Below are 21,361 nucleotides of genomic sequence, written 5' to 3' on the forward strand. Positions count from 1 at the left end.
ATATTTCCATAACTGTTAGGGAACAGTTTTCCCTTGAACTGTTATGCTCTCTAGCTATATGTTCTCTTACTCTGCAGATGTGTTCCTTGAAGGAGTGCCTTACTGCTTTGCTTTATGTTTTACCTTGGGGAAATAGAGCTAGAATGAGGGTATTGCATGGATTTTAAAAACTGTTTACTCCTGTGAAATTGGAGTAAGTTTCTCATAATTTCCTAAGGGATTTTATAAAAGAGCTATTTCTTCCAAATTTCAGAGTCCTGTTTTTAATTCTTTCAGTGACAGAGCTGCTAAATTAAAATAAATTATCTTCCCCTGTTTTTTTTTTTTTTTTCCAAAGCAGAAAAGTATATTTTTGTATTTGGCAACTACTAAATGTAGTTGTAGGGGTTATGACTTTTTCTAAAGGGAAGACACTGAATTGCAACTCTGCTGAAACTAGATATTACTGTTTGAAATTTTGTATTTTACTGGGGGTCAGATGAGATATGCCCAGGTCTTTCTTGATCACCACATTTATGAAGCTTGACAAAAATATAGGCAAACTCTCTTTGCCCAAAGCTGCACTATATGTATGTAACCTCTGTTCAATTAATATGAAATTTCATAAAGCTGTAAATACCAAGACCAGGAATTTAGGATGAAAAAACAGTTCACAGTTCTAATTACTGAAATTAAGCTGTCTCAAATAATAATTAAATTTGCCTTATCTGCTGTTTTTTATTTTAATATAAAACTATTTTTCAATGGTCTAGGCATTACATAATTTTTGCAAGAAACCAGTTAAGCAGGTAATACGACCAAATTAATTTAGACTGTTCTTTGCATTCAGGTTACTTTTTGATGCTATCAGGAGATGGAAGAGCGAAAAAACACCTGTGGTGAGGGTCCTTAAAGCTGTTTTATACAACCGTCTTATACAATGTGTCCTCCCTGGTGTTTGACTTTAATGTCTTATGTTCCTCTTTCACTTTATCATGTGGTTATTTTCCATTTTTTTCTGCTGTTGATATCTTTCTTGATATACTAGTGCTTGTTTGTGATTAGAGATGGGAGCTGCATCAACTACAGGGAATATTTCCATTCAAAACCTGAGGTTCTCCTCATTCTTTTTTCTCTTTTTTTTTGATAGAAGTCTTTATTCCCAGAAGCTTAACTCAGTGAATCTTATTGCAATTAAAATCCATGATGATTCTATTTGTTATTAACTACAGTGACAAGGCCATTAGCGCCTAAGAACATTTTTGGCTCATTAACCAAAATGGACACAGAAGGTGTTATGAAACTGTATTATTTTCATTAGACTGATCTCTTTAAAAATGACTGTTTAATAAAAATTAGTAGTTAGCAAATCTATGTAGTTAGTTAGTCTTTGCAGTTAGTCAAAGAAATGTACAAAAACCTTTAGTCCTTGAAAGGTAACCATATAATCCATAACTTTCTCAATTTTGATAATACCCTTGTAAGCACTTTGCTTTGAATTGTATTCTGTGAACTGGTCTTGAATAGAAAAGCCAAAACCAGAACTTGGTATAAACATTTAAATTTGGCAGAAGAGTTGTGATTAGATCTAAACCCAGGATTTTGTCAGCCAAGACACTTATTGTTTTCTGTCAGTCTATTTGGAGCATGCTAAGAAAAATTAAACTGATGAGCGAATGCTGTTCAAATGGTTTGGCTAGCAAAGGGAGCAGCTGCTGCTTCTGACTTATGATACATCCTTAGTCCACACAGATTTAAAACTGTTCCCCATATTATTTTCTAAGATGACATGTATGGGAAATGGTTTTTTGTTTTAGTAAACCAAGGACAAATTTGTTTAAGTGTATAAGTTAGAGCCAAAATGCCCAAGCATTTAGCCATTTGCTTATGGGTTCTTCCAAACAACAATTGCTCTTTTATTGAGAAAATAAACAAAAAAACTAATTAATAAATTACCTCCTCTTGTGAAACTATATAAAAAAAAAATACCCCTGGTTACTGTTAAGAAAAATCTAGTCTAATTAGATTTAATCAGGCTTATCATCTTGGAATGTCAGCTCTTGTGGAATTTAAAATTATGAGAAGTCTGTTAAAGAGAAACAAAAGATACAATTAATGTGAACTACAGAGCTTCAGATACATCGTCTAAATAAATAGAAGAAAAATTAGTTTGAAGGTCAAAAACTATCCTATTGTTGACACTAATTAAACTGAATAATTCGTTCCTCAAGTATGACAACAATGTTCAAATACTTGAAAATGAAATAAAAATACATGAAATAATATCTTGCATTATCATTAGGATTTGAAGGATATTTAAATTCTTTGTGGAGCATGCATGCTGTAAATAAATCTATTTTTATCTGTGTAATTACTATCACCTTGTTTCATCAAAGCAGAGGCGTTCTAAAAATACAGTGTTGTTATTATTGTCTCAACTGACCTAATGACTTTTCTTCCCTATTTATATGAGCAATTCATACCCCAGACCTCTCATTTTCAAATACTTTAAATCAGTTTGAGACCACTAATAACAAACATGTTGACTACAACTGCAATGTAACATGAGATTAGGTTTCCTAACCAAGTTGAGAAATTACAATCTCTGCATGTTTTCAGGATTTGGATAAACAAATGACGGTTTGATCTAGCATTGAGGGTAGTCCATGTATTTTTATGGTCCTTGTATTCATAAAAGTTGTTCTAAATCAATGTCAGATTAACACTCTGATTTTCAGGGAGGGTGAAGAAGGCAATATTTGCCTTTATGACTCAATTTGAGATGTGGGAGATGTATGCTTAAGTTTATGGATCTTTCTGCAAAGTGAATGGAGAATGAAATGGTTCAGAACACCCTGGTCTGAATGTGGTTTTTACTGTGCTGTGTGTAATCAATACCTTGCCATAGCTCTCTCTATAGGTGGCCAATGAAGCCAGGGCTGCTAATTTAGGCACCCAGGGCAGATTTCATCTGACTGAATGTAGATAACCATTTCTGGCCCAGAAATCCTGAGCTCTCTTTGTAGCTGGTGGAGAAACAAAGTAATTTTAAGGTTGTGTTTTATCTTTTCCTCCTTCATCCATGAAGGCAGGGTAGCATGGCCATCACACCATAATCCGATAAAAGTTTTCTGAGGACTTAATCCCTCACAGATCCATGCCCTAGCACACACTAAGTAGAGAAGCTGGCATATGGCATGAGACACACTTGGATCATCTAGGCATCATCTGTAGTCTATAGTACTTTGAGCTATAGGCCTACAGTAGCTTAAACACATATTTGTAGACAAAATTTTTTTGTGGAATGCTCAGACTTCATCTCTGAAAAAAGAAATTATGCCAAAAAATAACAAAAACCAATCAGGTATTGAAAGGGTCAACTCTGTAGTCATAGGTATGACATTATCCTGCTATTCTTTGTTTTTGGGAGATCACATTTGCTTCATTATCCAGAATGATATACAGAAAATGGCAGCCTAAATTAGCTTTATGCATGCTAGATGTGCCAGTGGAAAATTTCAGAAAGCGACATGAGCAGGTGTGAATTCTTGAATATAAAAGAGAAAGTCAAAAATGTGAGAGATGGTGGGAAGTGCATCACTGAGAAATATGGTTATTTTACAGTTCTGTGACGTGAGTCTGAAAAAACAAGTGCACAAATCATGCTGTGCTGCCTAGTGGCTAAAACAAGCAAGAAAGAAGTGGCTTACATGCTCAGCTGCAAAGCCTTCAGTCAGCGTAGTTGTATTGCATAGACATGACAGTGGGAAACTAGTCAGGAAAATAGTATGGCTTGCAACATCCAGATTTCAATAATAATTTTAACTAACTTTCTATGCCAAAATATTCTGCTATGCCTTGAGAAGTGATAAATATCAGAGATCAAATGCAATAAAAGTTATGCCCCAATGGAATGAGAATAGGAGCATCCTGTTAGGACAGCAAATTTTCTCATTTATTTCTTTCTTTTAAAGACTTTTGCAGTCATCGTGAATGGTGGCAGGAACTGAACCAAAGCACAGGTAGCCTTAAGAAAGAAAAATTCAGCAATAGCAAAGTAGAAAGGAGCAATAACATCATTATCTAGGCAATTGGCAGAAGATCATTTGTAGATAGGCAGCCAGTTTTAAAAACATTTAAACTCTTTACATAACTGTGAGGTTGTTATACATTTCCAGTCTGTTCTGCTTCAAGGAATGCATAGTGAGTTTAAAAGAAAACAAAATAAAAATATTCTTAACAAGTTCTCTTAGTTACAGTAAGTAGAATTTTCTTCTCAATTCCCTTGCAAATCTATTGCCATTTAAACTACAGAAGCTAGAACACGGCTATTTTCCTTTTTTCCACTTACACATGGGTGTGATTTCTAGCATTAACAGCAACTCTTTCCCTGTCTTTTTCAATGGAGGACAGCAAATATATGCTGTGTTTCCAGACCAGGTTAAGAATGTGTAAAAATGAAATGCTTCCGGTCTGTCACATTATTGCAGTTGGAATAAAAATCCAGTCTCTGCTTGGCTTGGATACTTAATTTGTTGTATTTTAACCCCTGTATTTAACCCCTAATGACATTTTGATCTCTGAAATCTCAAGTTATCCTCAGATGAATATTATCTGCTTTATAATCAGAAATAATCAGCTCTTCCGCTGCAGGCAATATGTGTTCTATTCAGCAAATCTGTTGCATGATTCACAGCTCAGCACAAAGAAGCTATTCTCTTACTTATGAATACTATCTTCTCTCCAAAATGTATGTTTCTTATTCAGGCAAAAAATTCTATTGGTCTTAGTGTTAACTTGAGTGAGTTTAAGGGATTAGGATCTCCAGGTAGAGTTGTGAAAAAAAGAGAAAGAACTAATAAATAAAATTTTATTCTAAGGAATATTACTGTTTTCTGACTGAAAATAATTCTTACACTGTTTATACATACATTTCTAGGACTTCTAAGGAATTATAGGGGTCCTATGAAATTAGAGAACCCAAGATATGCCATCTGCTGTGAGCAGATCTTCATCTTTCTGCACTGCTGCCTCAGATCTCACACAAAATTAATAACCATGGACAAACATTTTCACCAGCTAATAAACACAGAGGAGTTACTCTGAAAATTTGTCAAATGTTCAGGACGAGACAGTCAGTCTGTAATTTTAATTTCATGGTTTTTTTTACAAGTATGGAGCAGGCTTTCTAGGAAAGTTGTATATAATGTAGTCCTTTTCCATTACAGACTCTTAGAAACTGTGTCTTCTTCATACTCCATGCAGAAAATTTTTATTGCTTTTCTGGAGATAGGTGCTAATGAGAATGAAGCAGGATTTGTTGCTGAGCATGTGGACTCTCTTGCTGCTGTTAAACAATGGAACTTACTGTAAGAATGCTTGTGATAGGATAAACTTTTCCACCTATGGCTTCCAGAGCTGGATAAAATAATCTGCAATGTCACGACACAGAAAATCAAGCACCAAAGCAGTTATTCTCATGTCTTGCTGAAAAGAATGAAACCTTTTAATCATAGCTGAAAATAAGGGATTTTCCTGATTGCTACTCATTGAATCTAGAAGCCAAGATTATTCCAAGAGAAAATAAAGCCTGTTTTATTATGAAAAGCCAAAGAAGAACCTGAGTAACTTCATCTCTAATTTTGCTGTTGATTAGCATTGCCTTTAGATCCCATCCCCCCCACTGCAATTTCCTTCTTAACAAAATTTGTACTCTAACTAAATAAATGCCTCAGCTAACTTTATATCCTTCCTCAATAAAAAGTTCCTGAGAGAATTCCTTTAAGACAGTATCTTCAATATCACAGATATTATTTACTTTTGCAGACTTTTCTTTGCCATTAATTATTTCGATGTGTGATTATAATGTAGCTTCTGTTTGATAACGACAAGATGTTAAGTAGACAGCTAAATATCAGGTTTAATTTCTTCAGGACTGAATTACATGAGATTGACAAGTAATACCACTTGCTTAGTACTAAATAATCAATACAAATGATTCTAATGTACTTTCCATTGTAAACCCACTGTTATCACTCAGCTTGCCATCATCATTCTGTCTTGCATGGGATCCCATAGGGAAATTCTAGCAGTGGTGATATGTGACATTACTAGAACCTGTATTTCTGCCTATCCTATTGTCTGAACTAATAAGCAGCAAATATCACATATTGTAAAATAATATGATACTATGAATTATTAACAAATTCTCAAAAAAAGAAAACTATTACTTGAGGAACTTTATACGGTTTATATTATATATAATAGATATATACATCTAGCATAGATATATATATAATAGATATATATATCTACAATATATATATATTAAATATATGTTTATATTTCAGAAATATAGTCATATTTTTGAATAAAGAGTAAATACCAGAATTCTTGGGCTGTTGATAGACTTTCTGGGTAGTCACAGAGGGTGCTACACTTTTTTTAATGTCAGTGAATCATGGCTAATATTTATGGTACCTTAGTGAAATACTCACAGTGCAGACTGAAAACATATAGAATATACCTGAATTTATTTAAGGGATTATGATCTGTGTTGGTATTCTTCAAGGGCAATAAAAAACAAGCTGTGAAATATACTGTCCCACATACTGTTTCTGTGATTCCCTTTTCAGACAACTGTTGAAAAACATTGGATAAAATGTTGGTACTTGCTGATGTACCTTGACCAGCTGAAAAAAACCTTCTTCAAATCCAATTAAATAAAACCCCAAACCCACAGAAAAGAAGCAGCAGAGATGATAAATAATGAATTTTAAAGAATCATAGAATGACTTGATTTGGAAGGAACCTTTAAGATCATCTGGTTCCAAACTCCCTGCCTTGAGCATGATTTAGTGTAATCGACTACAGCAACCTTTTCAATCACAGGGAATTAGTTTCCATGTTTTGATCTAATATCAGATGAAGCTTGGTAATGGAATTATTTGAGTTTTCACTTAAGATTTGAATTTGTCTTGTGTACATTTTCCATGTCTTCCATACTTTTACCAAAACTATTAAGTCATTTAATTTCTGGGATGCATTTTTTATAAATAAATACATCAATAGATAAGAAAGAAGCAACTCTGCATATATATGCAAAGAAATATCCCTTTACATAACAGGAATTTGTTGTGTTAGAATCTGCTTTTAGAAGAGTGTCTGAAGAAATATGATTGGATGGGATGGAGACTAAGAAACTGGATTAAGAGATCAGTATTCAACTTCTGTCTGTGCAACACATTTGCTGATTACCTCAAGCACACCACCTCACCCTTCTATATCTCATTCCTCTGCCTTTTTTTTTTTTTTTTAATTATTTTATAAATCCATTTTACTTACAAATAATGCATGGCACAATGATCATAAAATTTGATAGCAAAAAACATGCCACTGAAGTAATTATTCAAATGAAGCAGTCAAAGGCATATGACCTCACTATTCACAAGTAAAATTTTATATATATATATATATATATATATATATATATATATATATATACATGCAAGTGCAATTTATTTCTGTAAAAGTGATGGAGAAAATGAAAACCTGCTGTACAGAGCCAAGAAACTTTCTTCTAGTTGTTTATTTATGACACTCCTATTTCTTCAGTCAGAAAATAATCTGGTTATTTTCTATTTAAGAGTCAATTTCATTATCTAAAAGTCCTTGGGCTGATCATTTCCTGCTGTCACCTTAAAGAGGTTCCATCCTTTCCTCAAGACTGTCATCAGTCCCACAGATCCAAAGAAAGAGTTAGAAAGTTTGTTAAGCTAGTAGTCCATACAAAATACAAAATATGTATTTTGGATAGTTAATACATGGTGGAAATTTACAGTTTCACTACCATTATATGAGATACATTTTCAGACAATCATGACCCTAAAGCATTGAAAAATAACTCTGTAATAACCATTATAAAAATAAGTCTATAATAACCATGAAAAAGAACTTTTTAGGTTGGAATGCCTGATATATGTATCTGCTTTACTCAACATTTTAATGATTTCTGCCACAGTCTTTCTTTAAATTTTTGATACTTCTCTTGGTCAAACAGACTACTGAAAGCTTGCAGCTAGAAAGGGCAGAAAGTTTTTTTTTTTAGTTCATGAACTGCCACAATAGGACCATGACCTTCTTTTTAGCCAATCAAAAATAAGATTTATTTTACTGCTTGTATAGTCTTTGCAGGCCAAAGCAGCACATCCTTCATATGAAGCTGGAAAGTTGTTCTTAATCTATTTAAAATATAAATATATTCAAGATGCAATAGGTGTCATTAGTAGTCCTGGTGTAACGATACTAGGAGTTTTAATTTAGGTTATCCAATGAATCCATAAAAAATAGAAATAATTATTAATATCTTTAACATTGTTTAAAAAAAGAAGTTTTGTATTGCTCTGTTTCCCTGGAATTCTGCTTGTAAAATCAATGCTGTTCTAAGGGTGTTATTTGGAACTGTAAACATACCAGCTCCTTCTCCTAGTTACAGATCCTGGTGTGGGTATCCAGATATTGGTAATGGGGCTTTCTTCCTCACTGCTGGGAGCAGTTTTGACACATGGAGAACACCTCATTCTCCCTTCATTGCTCTGTAACTTCACAAACAAATTCTATCCACCTCACAAGGCTGCACCCTTTTCATATTCATTAGCCAACAGCTGCTGACCTGTTCTTAGACCTGAGGCTTTTGATGCTGTCCGCTGCCCGTGCTTACAAGGCTTCTGCATTCATCCTGTGCTTGTACTCCTCTGCATGCCACCAGTATTTTAAGGTAATAGGTTCTACAAAAATACATTTTATCAGTGTAACAGAAATTAATCAATGTTTTTGTAACATTAGACATTGCACCTGCTATGCAAAATTGTACAAAGCTGAGCAAAACTAAAACAAAAAAGATAATATCCACCTGGCTACTGGACAATGGTTGTTGCAGCTAAGCAAGCTAAAACAAAGTGACAGAAAGCCCCAAAATAAGCCCAGACAAAACAAATGTTAAGATATTCAATCATAAGGCATACAGAGTTAATATATCCTGTGGCCTGTTAAATCAATGGCAATCTCATATTTTCAAATTTACAAAAGGCCAGTGTTCCCTGCAGCAAGACTCTCCAAAGCTCATGGAAATCAATTTCTCAAGAGGTGTGCTGAGAGCTGGCATTCGACACTTCCTGCCAACAGTAGAGTGATGGGGATCACAGAAGGCAGCTTGTGTGTACGGTTAATTTCCAGTCAAAAAGATTTTGTACAAAAAATGCTATATCAAAAGGAAGGCAGTCTGAATGCAGAGACAGCTCTGAAGAAATAGATCTATCCTATCAATTGCAGCTTTATCACCTCTTGCATATAAATAAATTTAATATATCTAACAAGATTGATGTCTTCCTGGGCATCTTTCTCCCCTCTCCAGATCTTTGCTCTTGAAGAGGATGATAAAAAATAGAATTCAGATCACAGAAGTAAATTTTTATCTGCCATGGCCCACTTATTTAGTTGTTAATTATCAAGAGTTTTGGTTGGATATTCTGCATTTTTACTTGGAGGTCATCTCAAAATTGCTCCCTGATCAACTGCAAGTGATCAAGTTGCTTAGGTGGAAGAAATTTTCAGTAAATATATAGAAACCTTGGGTTTTTTGGAAATTTTAGTTTTTATTTCTTTATTACAAGAAGAGGGAAATCAATTCCAATTGAAAGAAGAACATGGGAAGCTATTGTAAAAGCAAACCACCAACACAACTATGTTATTAGCAGAAGTGGTGCTTAAACTCCTGTGAGTACTTGCTCATTTCTTTTACATATTAAATGGATCTGACTTGTTTTTAGTTCTCCAGAGACATCTGTGAGGCTTAGGACACCTTGAGATCATGGTCTCTACACACATCAATTATATGAAATATTTTTAATGTGGCTCTGAAAGAGTCTTGCATATAGTTTAAAAGCATATGAGTTTATGAGGTTAATGAAGGACACTTTCAACTTCATTAAATTTCACTGAAGACAGTTGTGTCAACAAATATTTTTGTGCAAGTGTTTTGTGATGATTTGGCGGGCTCTTCACTGAAGTATGGTTTTATTTTTCTCCATTCCTCAACTGTTCTAAGGCTGTGAAGGATGAAAACAAAGTATAAAGCTGATACAAAGGAAACAACATTAATTATGTTGAGACAATCTGCTAGCACTCAGGGTGGATTAGGTATTTGACAACCAGGTTTCACTGGTATCAAGCTCCTGCGCTCGTTCCACTGCATGGCCGAACAGCTAGGTAGGTCATTTGTCACAGAACATAAAAGAATTTAGTCTTTTTGAAGCAGGGAATCCAAGCCTACAAGACCATCAGTAATTCATACTATAATTCCATCTTTGCATAATCAGAGAGATTAGCTGCCAGCAGCCTGTTTATGTGCAAGAGCATAGCAAAGTCTTGCAGTTTGTTTTCCTTGCAAGCCTATAAATTTTTATGAGGTTTATGTATTTCAGTCAGCAAAACATATTTTGAGGAGGAATAAATATTTTTTAAGCTAAATATTTTTAAGCGAAATACCTTTTTTTCTTTTTTATTCTTTGTTTTCTTTTTCGGTGACATGTGAATACTGGTTTGGCATTCTTTATGAGAAGTAGCCAAAAGCAAATTGTCGTCTCTTTTTGTGATTACCTTTTGAGACAAGGTGGAAAGCTTGAATTTGGAACTGTTAAATGCAGATGACTGCTGAATGAATTTGAATTTCAGTGCTTCAATCAACTCAGCTGGAAAACTTGATATTAGCAGGGTCTGACTGAAAAACAGATGTTGTAGCACAACAGTTTCTATAAAGAAATCACAGCCTAAAACTGTGATTTCTGTGTGTGAAATTACATGTAGTTACTGTAAAACAGTATAGGGAGAAATAGATCTGTGATATTTTTAAATCAAAAAATTAGGGACAAGTTCAAAGATATCTTGTTATTGTTCCAACCCATCTTTGCCATGAGAGTTAAATAACATGACACTGCTAATTATTTTGAGGGGAAGAATTGTACTTGAAATCTGGGAGACATAATGTAATAGAATATCATCTAATGAAGAATATATTTGGCAGAATCTAGTCAAAATGATATAGTGAAACATGAGATACCTTTATTATATTTGAAATAAATAAATTCTTTATAGTAACTCATATTTATAGTCTTTATGTTATTGCATCTTTGGTAGACCTCACACATATTCCTACAATGCATTTCTTTCTTGAGTCCAGTGCATCACCTTTTGAGATTTTTTTTCAGTCAGTGATGTTGTTTCATGTGGCTTAAGAAGAAATATCTGAACAACTAAAGGAGCCAGACCCTTTCTCTCTGTAGAAGAGGCTGCTAATAAGGAATGTTTGATTGAAATGAAGAACGCAAAACTCACTAATTTTAATGGTGTAAGTACATCACAATATATCTACCTCCAAGGGAAGTTTTTTCATTAAATCCCAGTGGTTTGCTTGACTGAAATATTATAATTCATGGCTAGATGGTTTTTCTAGGAAAAAGATGCCAGTAAAGCAAAGTGGTGCAGTTGCCCTTTATGTCAGAGAACATCTGGAATGTCTCTGAAAAGTCTGGAGTTCTGTCCCTAGGAGAATGATGAGTGCCCCTTCCAGCTTAACACATTCTATTTTTCTGTGATTTTGTGAATGAGTGTGCACACTAATGGTTTCTCCTTCTTCATTGTGGAATCCAGTTGGGATAATTTCATGTATTTTCTAACACATTTCTGTATCATTTACCCATGAGTCTGCATGCAGCACCAGAGTATTTCCGAATGCACTGTCCATGGTGCCTTTAGGTGAGTTAGATACTCTTGTCCTGTGTGTCACCCCAAGGTTTGCCCCAGCTCCAGGCCTGCGTTACCATGACTGACTGTGGGTGAGACGTGCATACCTGTGGGGTCTCCAGTGCCAGCCTGTGCCTGTGCCACCTCCTCATCAACCTCTGCCTGCGCTTCTGAGCTTTGCCTCCCGTGTCCTCACTTCTCAAGGCCTCTGGTACTGGATTCCAGCTTCTCCACCCTGCATCTCTGTGGTGCTGTCATAAATATCTCATTCTTTATAGAAAAACACTGCTATATATAAAAATCCATGTTTGTACTATACAAAGATAAACAAAAAAATTATCTGCCAGCTCAGTTGAAAAGCCTCTATCACAGCCAAACTAAATAAAACACCTGTAGGCAGGCCAAGGTTACTGCAGAGAGAACACATCAGACAAACCCCAGTTCTACACAAACTCAGTATAAAGCTTATGGCCTGCTAATAGTAATTACGATGCAGTATTACAGGGTTACATGGTTACACCTCTTTGCTCCTAAACTTCAGGATGCTTATTAATTTCAAGGGTGAAGCCAAACATGCAAGCAGAGGTAGGATGGAGTGCTTCAAAGATCTTAATATCATCGCATTGATTGTTTTAATGTGTATGTACACAGTATATATTTCCATATATAATTTTACCCCCTATATACTATCTGCCAAGCACACTTGGAGGATTTTGACCTTGTGATTCAGGCCAATGATAAAATAGTTGTGTTTCTGCCTGAATGGAAAGCTCTATTAGGCACACATCTTCTTCTAAGAGAAAAAAATATAAATAATAAAAAATGAGGATTTTTTTTCTCCTTATACAGCTTCCCCCATCTGATATTTTCCTATGGGACCCGTACAAAAACTGTCTCCCATATTTGTGTGTTTATTTTTATTTAGACACCATATACACTCAAAATGATGGCTGGTTGTAATGTGTATACTGTACACAGATAAGATATTTATATGTAGATAATTAAACTCTTGTTTTGCAACTTGGAAGAATTTATTTTTGCCAAAACCCTGAAAAAACGTGATTGAGTTTATCTTGGCATTGTATTCCTTATATGTAATTAGCAATAGTCAGATATCTTAAATGTATTTGAAAGCCCCTGTCCAAAGCTTAGTAGGTCATGGCACTAGAGCAAGGCCTCTGCCACACAGTAGAACATCTGTGGTAAGATTCTGAAAGCTCAGCCATGTTTTCAGATGCATTTATAATAATTGCTTTTGACTAGAGATTATAGGTCTCTGTGGGTAGCTCTTCTGAGACACTTCTAGGCAGTGACAGACATACTACAAAAGGCACTCAAGACAGTGTTTATGTGCAGGCCTAAAGGTACTTCGAAAAGGCTCAGTTTTTTTTTAACAGATGGTGTAATTTGCTCCCTGTTGCTTTTAAGGGATGTCTTCCTTATCCTGAGGTATTCTAGCATACTCATGCAAATCCTATTTGTCCATTGCGACTGTTTTTGTCTATTTTTAAAATTCTCCTCTGACTTATTTTTCACTTTTAATGTGTAATAATTTTTTCAGGGGATTACTGGACTAATAAACCTGATGTAGCCATGACACGGTATGTCTAGCAACATTAGAAACAAGACTCCTCCCTCACTTTTGTTATTCTCAAATACTATGTAAAAAATTGCTTCTCTGAAATGAAAAAATTGCTAATATAATGTAATGATGAATACATTATTACAAAGCTTTATGTGAAATCAACCCCTAGCAAAGACTAATTTAAAAATGCAGGTTAATATAGCTATTTTTATTCTTAGAAGACATGAAATTTGTGCTTTGAAGAGCTGCCCACTGTCATCACTGATTCCCTTAAAACTGCACAATGCTGAGATAGCAGTTCTTGAAATTCTTCTAATGTGGTACTTTTCCAAAAAAGAGAACAGCAGTTAGAGAGAGCCATGGTGATTCTCTGCTGGCGAACATTGCAACCAATCAGGGCCACCCTTTTGTGAGGCCTTCAAAGTGCCCCACGATCACAACAGTGGTGGCTCTCAGAGGAGGATGTTTATGCTACCCCATGAAATGAATTAATTCTGTTATGCAGAGCCCTTAATTTTTTCCTTTAGAATTATAACTGACCCACTACTTCTGAAACTGAGGAAGCAAATTCAGGGGCAGCACTACATAACTTACTGAAATTGTTTTGCCAGGCATGCTTGCAGTTGCATGCTTAGGGAAATATAAGTTTGTGTCATGTGTTGGAAGATGTGGGCTTCTCACGACATCTTTTTCTTTTTTTTCTGGAACTCTGGCAGAGAAACTGCACAATGAAAACATGAATTGATTGACTGTGTGTGACTTTGAGAATATTTGCCACAGGCTAAGGGTGCTCATCTGCTTAAACATGTCTCTGTACCCAGATACAGGCAGTTGTCTGCTGAGTCTTCCAACACTGAGCTGCCCAGTCATGAATCAGCTCCAGCTCAGAAGCTATCTGACTTAATTTGTGAAATGCAGTGTCTCATCTAAAGTAACAGCTGTAAAAATATAGAAAATGAAGGAAGTGCAGATCTGCTTAGATCGCTGTCTTAATTGTGATGGTGAGACATGTAAATAGAATTAGGGTCATGAGCACTTGTGATCATCAAGGACTACTCAGCAGATTGTGCTGAGCAAATCTAATTAGGATAATTATTAGCCTCCTACTCAAATGCTTCTTTTCATCATGTAAGACAATTTAGGCTTTTTCATCCTGTATTACTGTTGTGATACATAAAGAAGTAGCAAAGTCCTACCTCAGATGAGGCTTGCATTTTAGGGAAATATTTCAGTGTGGACAATCTATGGTTTTTTGTTAACAACCTTCATGATGAAAGGCAAAACTGAATTATGTTACTTGCTTAACATGTTTTTGAACTGTTGTCGTTTGATACTAAAATTTTGTGTTTAACTGCCTATGTTGAAAACCACGATAATCCACAATGAAACACTCAAAACCTTCTCATTTTAGTTTCAGTAACAGTTTTTCCATAACATAGCTGCTTTTATATGCTCCTGTTCCATCAATGTTATTTCTATAATAGTGGCACTTTCTTTCAAAAGTGTAGTGTTGTCCTCTGCAACTTTCTTTAACATGTGGTATGCAGAGCAAATACACAACTTTTTTTTTTTTTTTTTAATAAAAGCTAGGCACTTAACTTCAAATGGAAAAACAAAAAAGGGAGAAACAGATGATGTTTTTTCACATCACAGTACAAATAACGATAAAAGGAATAAATTAGCAAGCCAATTTAAATGCAACTGAATGTAGCTAGCATGATTCAGTCACTGAGAGAAGGATAAGTCAAGGGCATGCTGCACTCATTATTAATACTTTAAGCCCAAGTCTTGTAAGTGGTTTCACTAGTTCATCAAACAAAATGAAGAAAACAAACCAAGCCAAAACAACAAAGAATTAATTTTTGTAATATCAAGTTCTTTCAGAAAGACCTAAGAAGCCTAAAAATAATACTGAAGTGTTATAAATGTGTGTCAGTCCAAATATAATATTTTAATGAAAAACACTTAAAAATTAAATATAACTTAAATGAATTATGTACCTATTTAATTCTTGCACGTCAGTGATTTCCAAAAGACACTGTTCTACTTGAGTAAAGTTTCTTCTGAAGCATTTTCTATTAAACATAGCAAGCACCTGGGGAGTACTTGGAACAAAAATAAACTGATCTCAGAGACATCAAAAGGGTTTGGTTTTTTCAAGTTTATTGTGGAACACAGCAAAGTAAAAATTAAAAATGGCTTATATAAGGCTATTCTTTTCAAACCTGCATACTAATTATACATGTGTACTGCAGAAAACACATGGTAGTTTCTGGCCAAATTTCTGGACTAAATATTGCTTGGGAAAGATGCTTGTGAAGACAGTACAGCTCTCTTTCTTTTCCTCCTACTCCTCAGATGTGAGATAATCTCATACACCAAGAAACAGTGATGGAGAGAGGGAGTTTAATTTAATTGGGTACTCTGAATTGCTGTATAAATGTTTCCATTACTGACCTTGGCAACAAAGGGTGATTTCAATCTCTTGTTGAAAATGACAATAAGAGCTGCTCAGCCTTAACATATATTTTTTGTAATCTAAGATAGGGAAGATGAATCTCTTACTGTATTGGCTCCTACTGAACTGCGTGTTACATGTGGATGGATAAAATGGCTAACACCCAGCCCTCTTCCCTGATTTTGCTTTCCTAGAAACATGGCTTTGTTAACAGGCAGAAGTTTCTGATCAGCCACTGTTCCATACATTGATCTATTAGAAGGAGACACAATTGGCTGCTGCTCAGTCATTGGACAAAAGTATAAACTGTAGTAGTTTGGGTTGTTGGAGAGGATCAGTGTGGACAGTCAGGGTCATAAATGCTTTTGCAAACCTGGTTTCAATGGCTAGTGTTAGTCAACATGGGAAGTCACAGGCTCATACCAGTTGGCACGAGTACATCCCTATCAGTATGATCCTTCCAAGCTGTCTGGATTAGCCCTGCATAAAATACAAGCTTGTCTGTTAAACTTATTTTTCACAATCCTATTGTGAGATAAAGCATTTCTAGATATCCTGCTGAATCTCAAAAATGTGTTAATCCTGATTGACAAGTTACCTAGGGTCCCATCAAGAAGAAATTCTTCAAAGCAGGTACATCAGTCCTGACTGCAGTTATCCCCATTATCCTCTCATAAATGTCATAATGAGTCACTAGGCTACCCCATGTATCATCTGTAAAGTTGGTCTTTCTTTAGGTGAAGAAAGGAAAAACATGTCTTTGTTAAGGGCTGAGAGCTAGTCCCTTCAAGGACTTATGGATGAAATGATCAGTGAGAATGTTCAGTCCTGCTTCCTTCTCTGATTGACACAGCACACAACTACACCAGCGGTCAGATGGTACCGCCTGGAAAATAAAGCTATGTAAAGAAGAGAAGACACATCTGTGATGCAAATGGGAAACAAAGTACACCACAAGCCAGCAGGTGACTGTCTGACACCCAGTGCTAACAAAAGAGGAGCTTTGCTGCATCTTAGAAAGACCTTGTCTCTGAACACTTCAGCAGGGAAGGAGAGGATAAAGATTGTCATGATCATCTGGTTGCCTCATGCCAATAAAGGAGTGGCATAAAATTTCACTTTCCTTTTTATATACTCATTGAATGATACAATTCTTGCATGCACTTTTGTATTGTAGGGGTAGAATTATTTTCTTTTACTTACATTTATTTTTAATTTTCATATAATTTTATTTGTACATATGAAATCCCCCAAATCTCTCTTCACTTATATAATCTCAAGTATCCCCTTTAGTGAGAATTTTATCAGTATTAAGAGAAACAAAGTCATCTGCTGAATAAATTTTAGTACAACTTATCTTTGCTGAGGGAAGAAATGTACAATTGCCAAATGTGTACTGTTGGAGAGAATTTGCATTCACATTTTAGAATTTTAAAGACAGAGAGCATGAGGTGATTCTTTGTGTGTCTGAACTTGGTCCTAGCAGCCCTCCTGGCCACTGTGGTTATGGTTTCCCCTGGAGGATGGATGGGAAAAAGGAAATTCCTTATTTCTTCCTTTCTTTTTTCCTGGTACAAGCATTCCATTATTTTTTGTTGGTTTGTTTTTTTTTTTTTTTTCCCTCCCAACTCTATGCACTGTCTTGTCCAAAAACCCCAACATCTCAGCAGAGAAGTAAGTAGATAGGTGGCCTGAGATAACAGTGTGGTGCAGTTGTGGCTTCTCCTCTCCTGGTGAGTAAAAGTAATTGGGCAGCTCTTAAAGTTTCTGCCTCAGGACCTGTTTTTCTAAGAGACACCTAAAACATGCTCTGTCAAAACTGGAATACAAGGGAAAGAGTGAATAAAAAGTGCTGGGATGCCGCTCATCTTGCCTAACTTAAGCTGCTTAAATCAGGTATCTAGTCTAATACAAAGGTTTCACAGTCGACAGAGGGAAACAAGGGTATGCTCCAGAGGCTGTCATCCTATCCAAGGGTATTAAAACACTGGAATAAAATGTTCCCTGGAATTGCCTGCTCGCACTAGCTAACGAAAGAACCTAATGAGAATGTACAAAGTGCTTAGCTTCTAGTTGGTTAAATTTGAGTGGGATTAATGTAGTTTCCAGTATTCCTTCAGATTCTCTAATTTGCTTGTCTTTATAATTAGGTATTAAGATGAAATTACTTAATTTTTCAAAAAACTACTTAACTTGTATTACAAATTTATATCCATGTTATAATCTTAGTACAGGGAACAACTTTGGAGAAATAAAGCTAACCCTTACTATAAAGGTGATTTGACACTGTTTCAACCTGCCCCAGAAGGCAAGAGTAACCCAGCTTCTTGTTAGTATGTCCCTTGGGCCAGAGTGAAATGACACTGAAAGATCTTTGCTTGTAAAAATATATGTATAGGGTTTATTTTAGAACAATCTGGTTGTAATGAAAAACAGGTATGTAGCCATTTTGATTGTTATCTATAGTGATATGGCAATATGAAAGAATAAAAATATCACTTAAGAAAATGTACAAGAGGAAGGAAGGGGCGGAAGGAAGGGGCGGAAGGAAGGGGCGGAAGGGGCGGAAGGGGCGGAAGTGGCGGAAGGAAGGAAGTGGCGGAAGGAAGGGGCGGAAGTGGCGGAAGGAAGGAAGTGGCGGAAGGAAGTGGCGGAAGGAAGTGGCGGAAGGAAGTGGCGGAAGGAAGTGGCGGAAGGAAGGAAGGAAGGAAGGAAGGAAGGAAGGAAGTGGCGGAAGGAAGTGGCGGAAGCAAGTGGCGGAAGGAAGTGGCGGAAGCAAGTGGCGGAAGGAATGAAGGAAGTGGCGGAAGGAAGGAAGTGGCGGAAGGAAGTGGCGGCAGGAAGTGGCGGCAGGAAGTGGCGGAAGGAAGGAAGGAAGGAAGGAAGGAAGGAAGGAAGGAAGGAAGGAAGGAAGGAAGGAAGGAAGGAAGGAAGGAAGGAAGGAAGGAAGGAAGGAAGGAAGGAAGGAAGTGGCGGAAGGAAGTGGCGGAAGGAAGTGGCGGAAGTGGCGGAAGTGGCGGAAGTGGCGGAAGTGGCGGAAGTGGCGGAAGGAAGGAAGGAAGGAAGGAAGGAAGGAAGGAAGGAAGGAAGGAAGGAAGGAAGGAAGGAAGTGGCGGAAGTGGCGGAAGTGGCGGAAGGAAGTGGCGGAAGGAAGGAAGTGGCGGAAGGAAGGAAGTGGCGGAAGGAAGGAAGGAAGTGGCGGAAGGAAGTGGCGGAAGGAAGGAAGGAAGGAAGGAAGGAAGGAAGTGGCGGAAGGAAGTGGCGGAAGGAAGGAAGTGGCAGAAGGGGCGGAAGTGGCGGAAGTGGCGGAAGTGGCGGAAGTGGCGGAAGGAAGTGGCGGAAGTGGCGGAAGGAAGTGGCGGAAGGAAGGAAGTGGCGGAAGTGGCGGAAGTGGCGGAAGTGGCGGAAGGAAGTGGCGGAAGGAAGGAAGTGGCGGAAGGAAGGAAGGAAGTGGCGGAAGGAAGGAAGGAAGGAAGTGGCGGAAGGAAGGAAGTGGCGGAAGTGGCGGAAGTGGCGGAAGGAAGGAAGTGGCGGAAGGAAGTGGCGGAAGGAAGTGGCGGAAGGAAGTGGCGGAAGGAAGGAAGGAAGTGGCGGAAGGAAGTGGCGGAAGGAAGTGGCGGAAGGAAGTGGCGGAAGGAAGGAAGGAAGGAAGGAAGGAAGGAAGGAAGGAAGGAAGGAAGGAAGGAAGGAAGGAAGGAAGGAAGGAAGGAAGGAAGGAAGGAAGGAAGGAAGGAAGGAAGGAAGGAAGGAAGGAAGGAAGTGGTGGAAGGAAGTGGCGGAAGGAAGTGGCGGAAGGAAGTGGCGGAAGGAAGGAAGTGGCGGAAGGAAGTGGCGGAAGGAAGTGGCGGAAGGAAGGAAGTGGCGGAAGGAAGGAAGGAAGGAAGGAAGGAAGGAAGGAAGGAAGGAAGGAAGGAAGGAAGGAAGGAAGGAAGGAAGGAAGTGGTGGAAGGAAGTGGCGGAAGGAAGGAAGTGGCGGAAGGAAGTGGCGGAAGGAAGTGGCGGAAGGAAGGAAGGAAGTGGCGGAAGGAAGGAAGTGGCGGAAGGAAGTGGCGGAAGGAAGTGGCGGAAGGAAGTGGCGGAAGGAAGTGGCGGAAGTGGCGGAAGTGGCGGAAGTGGCGGAAGTGGCGGAAGGAAGGAAGGAAGGAAGGAAGGAAGGAAGGAAGGAAGGAAGGAAGGAAGGAAGGAAGGAAGGAAGTGGCGGAAGGAAGTGGCGGAAGGAAGTGGCGGAAGGAAGGAAGGAAGTGGCGGAAGGAAGGAAGGAAGGAAGTGGCGGAAGGAAGGAAGTGGCGGAAGTGGCGGAAGTGGCGGAAGGAAGTGGCGGAAGGAAGTGGCGGAAGGAAGTGGCGGAAGGAAGTGGCGGAAGGAAGTGGCGGAAGGAAGGAAGGAAGGAAGGAAGGAAGGAAGGAAGGAAGGAAGGAAGGAAGGAAGGAAGGAAGGAAGGAAGGAAGGAAGGAAGGAAGGAAGGAAGGAAGGAAGGAAGGAAGGAAGGAAGTGGCGGAAGGAAGTGGCGGAAGGAAGTGGCGGAAGGAAGGAAGTGGCGGAAGGAAGGAAGGAAGTGGCGGAAGGAAGGAAGTGGCGGAAGGAAGTGGCGGAAGGAAGTGGCGGAAGTGGCGGAAGTGGCGGAAGTGGCGGAAGGAAGGAAGGAAGGAAGGAAGGAAGGAAGGAAGGAAGGAAGGAAGGAAGGAAGTGGCGGAAGGAAGTGGCGGAAGGAAGTGGCGGAAGTGGAGGAAGTGGCGGAAGTGGCGGAAGTGGCGGAAGGAAGGAAGGAAGGAAGGAAGGCAGGAAGGAAGGAAGGAAGGAAGGAAGGAAGGAAGGAAGGAAGGAAGGAAGTGGCGGAAGGAAGTGGCGGAAGGAAGTGGCGGAAGGAAGTGGCGGAAGGAAGGAAGTGGCAGAAGTGGCGGAAGTGGCGGAAGTGGCGGAAGTGGCGGAAGGAAGTGGCGGAAGGAAGGAAGGAAGTGGCGGAAGGAAGGAAGTGGCGGAAGGAAGGAAGTGGCGGAAGGAAGTGGCGGAAGGAAGGAAGTGGTGGAAGGAAGGAAGTGGCGGAAGGAAGGAAGGAAGGAAGTGGCGGAAGGAAGGAAGGAAGGAAGGAAGGAAGGAAGGAAGGAAGGAAGGAAGGAAGGAAGGAAGGAAGGAAGGAAGGAAGGAAGGAAGGAAGGAAGGAAGGAAGGAAGGAAGGAAAAGACATATAATCACCCAAGTATCTATGACAACTCTTGATTGTTACAGTTTGTCTGTTGGTCCAAGTGATGGTATTGACCTGATGTGACCCATTGGGTGTGGGGGAAGAAGCCTGTGAAAACTGTGAAACACAGAGTCTGATGTGTTTAATACACTCAGCCTTGGTGGGAATTCCCAGGTACCTCCCCTGGGGAGGAGCTTTCCGTCCTCTGGTGGAAAGTCTCAGAAATTAGTCTGGGGACACTTCAGGGGTCTTTAATGATTTATGACACCTTCTAAGACATGACAGCTGCCCCTCAGTCAATGTAGTTAAGCCAGTTATGCCCCATCAGACCTTCCCCAGCGGCAGGCGGACAGAAGCT

This window comes from Zonotrichia albicollis, chromosome 2 (genome assembly GCF_047830755.1).
Source record: "Zonotrichia albicollis isolate bZonAlb1 chromosome 2, bZonAlb1.hap1, whole genome shotgun sequence".
NCBI lineage: Eukaryota > Metazoa > Chordata > Aves > Passeriformes > Passerellidae > Zonotrichia > Zonotrichia albicollis.